The sequence below is a fragment of the Citrus clementina genome, unplaced genomic scaffold (genome assembly GCF_000493195.1).
Source record: "Citrus clementina cultivar Clemenules unplaced genomic scaffold, Citrus_clementina_v1.0 scaffold_3, whole genome shotgun sequence".
In the NCBI taxonomy this organism is placed as follows: Eukaryota; Viridiplantae; Streptophyta; class Magnoliopsida; order Sapindales; family Rutaceae; genus Citrus; species Citrus x clementina.
Genome location: NW_006262339.1, coordinates 34,473,043 through 34,481,642, shown reverse-complemented (window position 1 = coordinate 34,481,642; position 8,600 = coordinate 34,473,043). Strand labels below are relative to the sequence as shown.

General features: G+C 30.8%; 1 long non-coding RNA gene across 3 annotated transcripts; it reads right to left on the bottom strand.

Annotated features, from left to right (window-relative positions):
• Positions 1-2,123: 2,123 nt before the first annotated feature.
• Positions 2,124-4,967, bottom strand: LOC112100324. 3 transcript variants are annotated; one of them, XR_002906661.1, is made up of 3 exons: positions 4,614-4,967; positions 4,119-4,195; positions 2,124-2,379 (listed from the first exon to the last, which is right to left on the bottom strand). It is a non-coding gene; the product is annotated as an uncharacterized LOC112100324 (long non-coding RNA). The 3 variants fall into 3 exon arrangements; XR_002906660.1 differs by lacking the exon at positions 2,124-2,379 and adding an exon at positions 2,390-3,995; XR_002906662.1 differs by lacking the exon at positions 2,124-2,379 and adding an exon at positions 2,390-3,787.
• Positions 4,968-8,600: the final 3,633 nt, after the last annotated feature.

Below are 8,600 nucleotides of genomic sequence, written 5' to 3'. Positions count from 1 at the left end.
CTAATTAAATTGAGATATATAGTTAAAGGCGAACTCAGGATCTTAAATTACACCATACTAAATTAAAAGAAAATGCACCTAATAAAATAAGTAAAATGTTAGTACCATTTTCGTTATTTTGGGAAGATAATAATTTATTAATTTAAAGCAAAAGAAAAGATTGTAAAAGAAAAAAAAAAGCCACTTAATGAACTAGAGTTCGCAAAATTATATTCATAATAATTGGCTAATATTCTCTGCACCATTGGTCTAGACCGTGGATTCTCATCTAAGCATGCAAATTGAAATATTTTTTGAAATAAATTTAATTGAAATAATTTTTGTAAGCCAATGTTTAACATAATACCCTATGCTTATGCTTCAGAAGATAATTATCGGCTATAAGTCACTTAAGTTATGAGTATATAGGACTTAAACAACCCTTAGACTCTTGAGTTAGCTTTTCGGGTTGAGCTAAGCCTGTAGGCATTTTATAGAAAATTAACTGTCGGATCTTTAATCCAATATTGTTATATCCTTAATCCAACGTTGGGTTTATAGTGAATAATTATGTGTTGCGGATTGTCATGTAAGGTTAAGCTCAATTAAAAGTGATCTACGAAAGTTTTTAGTAATCCGAGTCTTAATGTATCTAATAAGATGTAGGCTTTTAGCATGTAGATACTTAGGATAATTTCTATTTCTATGATGGGCGGAAATAAAAATACTTAAAGATAACAAGAAATATTATCTATATAAGTGATTATGGTCCCCAAGTCACATAAAACAATCTTATTCTCTTCTCACATCCTATCATCAGAGAGAGTAGAGAGGGAAGTTGAAAGGATTCTCTGGGATAACATATTGATTTGAAAGACGAACCACACATCCCTAAAATGCAATTGAGCGTTATGAGTTTAGGCACACTTTTACATATTCTATTATTGATTCTGGGTGATATAACATAAATGCTCTCGGATTATAGGTGATGGTTTCATCAAAAACGTTTATTGCTCTGACATTAATGACTTTTTAACGGCAATAAATTTTTAATGGATTTTGAAACATAAGGGAGAAATGATATATAATTTCAACAAATAATAGGAGAATTTTGATCATTTTCTCATTTAATTTACCTCAAATTTGCAAGATTAAGGAAGTTCATAACAAATAGTCATTACATACACTTGTTGGAGGGAGGCAATTTTTTCCATCGTTCTTGTAATCCCATTTTAAATTCAAAATTATTATATTGCGGATCTACTTTCAATTCCATGCTCCTGAGCTTAACATTCTAATTCATCTCAAGAGGATGATTCTTTGTAAAATACTAGCTATACAACCAAAGAGGGGGTTGAATTGAGTTTCTTAAAATTATGGAGTGCTTGAATAAAAATTAATGTAAATATAAAATAAATTCAAAAAAATAACTAATAAATAAAGCAATCAAAATATAAAGAGAGAATCAAACACAGAGATTTTTATGTGATTTGGCTAACCCTACCTACGTCCATGCCTCCAAGCTCACTGGGCTTGAGGATTCCACTAATCAAGCCTCTAAGGCTTTAAGAACTCTTACAATTGACTTCACAGGTATCAATCAACCTTTACAACAAGAGATTATCCCAAATCTCTTAACCAAAGTCTTTCCCACACTCATACTTTTTCAAATACAAGATTTTTGTCACACATAATCTATATGTTTACAAATATTTGCCCATGGTGTGATTTAAAGAATGAATGAACAAATTAAAGCTCAAGAAACACTACTAGAAAAATGAGTTTTACTGACACTAATTTAGCGTCAGTAATTACTTTTATTGACACTTGTTAATTGTGTCAGTGTTGCTCAAGCCAGAACACACTGACACTAATTTTTGGTGTCAGTGATTTTTGTGTCAGTAATTTATTTCACTATAGTATCACTAAAATAATGACACGATGATGTTAGTATTTAATGATACTATTTACACGTCAGTAATTTATGTGACTATAGTATCAGAAACCGACTCGATAATATAAAAAATTCTTATTGTTATTTTAAATATGTAGTGTCAGTATTTAGTAATGTTATGCTGCTTTTGGTTAATAGTATATTTTTATTTTAATTATATTTTTCGTGTTTGTTGTACAACCAAAAGAAAACTCGAAATATATTTATTATTAAATATCTTGCAACACAATTCATATAATAAACATCTCAAATACATCACATAAATTCACACAATTCAACTACATCACTATATGTAAAAGACTTAACATAAGTATCAAATTAAATTTTCAACAATCTCTAAACAACAAGTGCTAACTACTACTCAATTAAGTTTCCAACCCAAAATATATATAAAAAAAAAGCACAAGGTCACTCAATATCCATCCACGGCTTCATTTTGTTCCCACCTACAAATGCATAAAATCAATTAGTATACTGTGAAAAATAAATCTTAGTTATTTTGAAGCAAAAATACTCATAAATTACTTCAACATGGAAGAGTAGGATTAAAAGAAGCAAGTTAAGGAATTAGAAAAAGAAATTGTAGAATCTACACGTTCCCAAGTTAATTACAGCCTGCAATCATGATACTAAAATTGCTTCACCAAAAGTATTCTATCAAGTATTAAAGAGAACACTTAATAAGTACATCAATATTCAGTAATGATGACATGAACGATGGTGTCTACAACTTGACAAGCATAAGTTATTTTTTTTGTAATCTATTTCATTGTCTAAATTTAAAGTAAACAATACTATAATATATGATCAAATACATTAAGTTAACAAGCACTATAACATTTATAGTGCCCACATTCAACGATGATCAGTTGGACCGAAAGCCATAAATTGAAAAAAAAAGATATTTAATGAGCTTAAAGAGAAAAAATAAAAATTAACAAAATTTAAACGACTAGTGAAGAAATTACCAACTAATAATCAATCCTTATACTACTAACATATCATAAAATCTTGTGCTATGGCAAGAAAACTCAGCTTTTCTACAAGTTACAAGGGCTCTCACATTTTTCCAATCGAGGTCTGGTTCAATTCTCACAAAGCCTCTCAAACTTTCCTTAAGAACTAGCTTTCTTGTTATTCAAGGAAACATCTAATTGACTGGACAAAATCTACCAGCAACCTCATTGGTAACACTTGCTACTTTGCTACTGTAATAACCAGCAGCCAACTCTCTTGTTCTTCTATATAACACTTCAGCTTCCCTCCCACTTCAGCGTCATTAGTTCATTACCATGGAACCAACCTCTTGGAACCTCCATGAAAGTTGAATTTGTCACCAATCTTTACAAAATATTAGTTTTAAAATAAAATTTAAAAAATGTAAAATTTCCTCTAATTTCCAATTCTTTTTCTTTTGTTTTAAAGAACAATCGCATTCTAATCCAACCAACGTGGATAGCATATGGCCACCATTCAAGATTCCAACATTATTATGCTCAACACATTACAAGGTTTGCAAAGACCCACCATGCTTGGAACTAGTTCCTCCTAAACTATTCCCTTTCAAGTCCACGTTTCAGATAGGTCATGTGATACACATCAAAAGAAAGTATAAATAGATCAATATGGTGTGCCTTTCACTCTGTACTAATAATCAATTCATTTTGCATATTATCTATCAATTTCTGGTGCTACAGCATATGTACCTCAGTATATACTAATCCTTGTGTTATTTGCTGCTCAGCCTGCTCCTATAAGCTTGAATGGTTATGCCCAACTGGCCCACCAGGAATAGGGTTCTTAATTTTAATAAAAGATAATTAATAGAGAAACTTCTCTGTAGTATTTTCATACCTGTGCCAAAACAGAGAAGAGAAAGAAATGGTGTCTGACCTCGGTGGTAAAGGAACCGCTATGGTAAAGGAACGAACATGGATGAAAAATAAACTTGTGCAAACGGAGCCACTAGCATTTTGCAAGAATTAAAGATTTTGGGTGAAATCCTCTCTTATAAACACTTCTTTGTATTGGGAGCATGCATACTTCCGAGTATGATATAATTCTATAAAATTTAGACTCCCGATAGATAGATAACACGTATTAGCAATAATTAAATGGAAGCATCAACAATAATCAATAAATCATTATGGAAAAAAAATTAGAAATGAAAGGAGCTGAGGCACACCATTGTGATGCAAGATTGACAATCAAAAGAACCTTTCTCTTGTAGATGTTAAGATCAACATCCTGTCCCTTAGCATCCTGCAAATAAGATAAATTTTTATAAAAATTAAAAAATATATCTGTCAAATCCCAAATTGAATTAAAAATCAAAAAAAGGGAAAGAAAATGAAAGGAACACAAATAATAAAAATAAAGCTGAATTTAACAATGAAATCTTGAGCAGAAGTTTTCAATTGGCTTGTCATTATATGATCCGATTTCAAAGTGAAAAAAGAAGGCCTTGAAACCAAAGAAATTGGCTTAGTTTTTTATGGTCTCAAAAGGGTTTGCTTATAATTCCAAGTGACATGTTTTGTCAAAAAGGCTGAAGCTTGTCGTGGCGGCAGAGGAGCGGCAGCAGTGACCAAGACGAGCAGCAGCAGCGACGTACACGAATGACAACAGCGACGTACAGAAAGGTAATTAACAGATTAACTCCTCTGTAGTATTTTCATACCTGTGCCAAAAGAGAGAAGAGAAAGAAATGGTTCTTGATCTCGGCGGTAAAGGAACAGTAGCTGGCTGGGCTGAAGTTGATGTGACGGCATAAAAGCGGTAGCAGCGACGTACTGAAAGGTGGCTAGCTAGTCGTCGGTGGTTGAGGCTTGACAACAACAGAGCAAAGGCGGCAGTGACGTCAAGGAACGACAGCCGACAGCAGTGAAAGTCGAGGAGCAGCGGCTGGCAGCAGTGAAAGTCGAGGAGCAGTGGCCGGCAGCAGTGAAAGTCGAGGAGCAGCGGCCGGCAGCAGTGAAAGTCAAGGAGCAGGGGGACGGCGGCAGCAACTTAAGAAGTGGTGTGTTTGATTAGGTTAGATTTAGGGTTTCTTATTTTCATTTTATACTTTGAAAATTTATATAGTGTAGTTGTTCACATTGTAATTTAATAAAACAACAAACTATAAGTCGACACGTGGTCAAGTAAAATTATTATTATTAACAACGAATTACAAGTTGACATGTGGCAAAATAAAAAATATTATTCTCAAAACTATTATTATTATTTATTATTATTATTATTATTATTATTATTATTATTATTGTCCACAAAGTAATTGTGTAAAATTTAATTAAATAAAAAAATTAATTAAATTGAAAATTTAAAAACACATGCATCAATGGTTTGCACTCTAAACTTACAAATTTTAAGTTTAGAGATCTTGAGTTCGAGTTCAAATTAAAACAGAATTAATATTATTATTTTTTTATCACTGATGCTTTAGTATCAATAATCACTGAGTTTTAAGCTACTGACACCTTAGTATTAATGATTTATGATACATACTTGTTAAAGGCGGAAAATGGTCCAAATGTACACCATTTCTGACACTTTTTACGAAGTGTCAGAAACAAAGTGTCAGTAAATGTCATTTTTGTAGTAGTGAAATATTGTTTCTCAATAATATGCTCTTTGGTATCCGTTGGATTCACTTTGATTTGGTTCTAATGTAGCTTTTTTATAATTGGAGCTGAAAACTAGCCATTATTGACTTTCTGCACAAAGTCAGATCGCCGTTAAGCCTTATCGGATTGCTATTTTGACTTGAGCAAGTTACCGTTGTGTTATAATTTCAAATTGTCGAATCACTATTTTTCATATGTCGGATCGCCGTTAGTTTCCAGAAACTAAACTCCAATTCCATTCGATGTCGGTTAGCCGTTATCTCTTAAACGGTTAGTCATTTGCTACAGTGAAACTCTTTTCCAAAATTATAGTTTTGTCTCAAAACTTTATATAATTATACTCTAACCTAAAACTTTATGAAACTTTTCAAATGGACAAGCAATACTTGTTGCTTTTAAAGTTCTCAAAAAATTTTCAATTTAGACCATTAACTTGAAAATAACCAATTAAATAAAATCATTTTTCCATTAAGTATAAAACCTTTATATTATGAAAATAATGATTTATTTAAAATGCATGAAAAATAATTGGAGCTTTTAAAAGCTTAATCATTCTTAATTTTGCTTGTTATCGTCAAAATCAACATTATATATACATATATGTTAACACTTTAGTCTGGTGGATACAACCACCAGTGCAAGAGGTTGCGATGGACAATTTTTTAGATGCTAATCATACTCCAAATAATCTAGCTTCATGGAAGGGAAGAGTGGTTGATGATTTGTTTCAAGCCCTTGACAACCCTTTAACTCATCTTGATCAACATATGTTGAGTGGCCAAAGGCCTGGTTTTGTTAAAGACGGCCAAACATCTGACTAAATAAATGTGACTTCAAAATATAGTAAAGCCACTACTAGAAAAATAGTCTTTACTGACATTAGAATAATGTCAGTAATTACTTTCTGTGACACTTGTTAATTGTGTCAGTAATCTGCCAGACAGAAAAATAATGACAATTTTAATGGTGTCAATTATTACTATTAGTACTGTATTACAAGTTTTATGACACTATGGTGTTAGTAGTTACTAATAATTATTGCGTGTCAGTAGTTCGTTTCACTATAGTATCACGAATATTATGACACCGTAGTAATAATGGTTACTAACAATAATTACATGTCAAAAGTTTGTTTTACACCATGAATATGACATGATAGAATGAATAGATACTAATACTTTATTGTCAGTAATTAGTATTACTATAGTATCACTAGTATTATGACACAATGGAGTTGTTACTTTCTGATTCATTTTTTAATATCGATGACTTTTAGTTGAATTTATATCCTGGCATTTCTATTGTTACTATATTGTTTTCATTGTTCTTTTAGTTTTGCCAATCAAATAATGATATTCAAAGAAAATATTAAAATTAAACTGAAGTACTAAACTGAACAATTAAATATAAGTATATAACATTCCCAATAAAATTTAAATAAGTATCAAACGAAACACTAATACAAATATCTTAAATATAGTTTGAAAACATCTCAAATATAGTTAGAAAACAACATAATGATAGTTTGCATAAATCAATCAATTATCCTCAGTACATTTACTCCTTGACCTTTGCCTTTCTCTTCACCTTTCTCACCTACAGGTGTAGTAAATAGAATCAATTAGTTAGTATGCTACACAAATCAATTGTTGGATATTTACAAGCGAGAATATATTTATAATTTACCTGATTATTGTATGCTACAATTAACTTTACAATATACATGGCCTACTCATCATGAAGTAGTGAAGGATCATCTGTAGTGTATTTATCAAAGCCCTTGAACTTCAAAAATAAAGCAACAAATTATATACATATTTTTTAAAATTTTTCCTACAATAAAACAACAAAATAAACACATATATTTTTAAATCTATTGTGATTAACATCAAAAAATGCCTAAGAAGTTGACACTTTATAATAATTATTTTGCTCCACTCAATATTACTTTACCACTCAACACTAGGCTTCATATGCCTTCTATTTCTACATGCAACAACTCCAGTCGTTATGGTTTGCACTAAAGTGCCTTAAGTGCATAGTAGAACACACTAAAAATTGCCATCAATTTTGCCAAAAAACATCTTGAATGCATTCAACAAAATATTGATCAGTTATGTTCAACTAATGCATCTGCCCACTCCGTTAAAAACTACAATAAGATAAAATCTAGATATATATAATGTTGTAACTTTTACCTATAATAATTATGCCAAATAAAGTGTATGTGATTATCCTAAACATATAAGGTACTTCCTCTCATCCTTAGCACAAGATATGATTATATTGCTATTTCTAAGCATCAAGGAGCAAATAATTCAACAAACAATTCACCCATTAAACATCTTCACAATTCATATAAATGACAAGTAGTATTTTATAAACAGCAGCAATTGACCGATTAAACACTGTTTTTAAGAAAATTCATCCTACAATGCATTCTTCAACAATATATTAAAAAACAGTTATTGAGGAACTTACATTATTTTCAAGAATGTACAAATCTCGAACAATATCTTAGATGTACTTCATCACATAATACCACATTCAAAGGTTCCAGGTTGTTTCCGACACTCAAACAATAAAAATTAGTTTCAAATAAACTGATGAAAGTAACAATGAAAGTTCTAATTTTGTTTTGTTAATACCTTCATAGAGATCCGTTGCACAACCTTCTTTTTGTTAGTCTTCACTTTATGCATTGTTATCCCAACATAAGTAGTAAATAATGTATGTCAACAAAATTAATTCATAACATAAAAAACGAAAAATTAAGTAAGCCAATCAAACTTACTCATTCACCATCATCATCAGGATTATTACCCAATGGGTCAAGATAATATACTTTGCGCCTCACCATATCAGTTGATATTAGCACCCAATGGCCACTAAACAAACAATTAAAAAATAAAAAATACAAGATAAATTTATATAAAAAATACAAGATAAATTTATATCATTCATGTAAAAAAAGAAAATAGACAAAAAATAAATAAACTATAGCTTGGGTTATATTGGAATACAATGATATGCGCTATCTC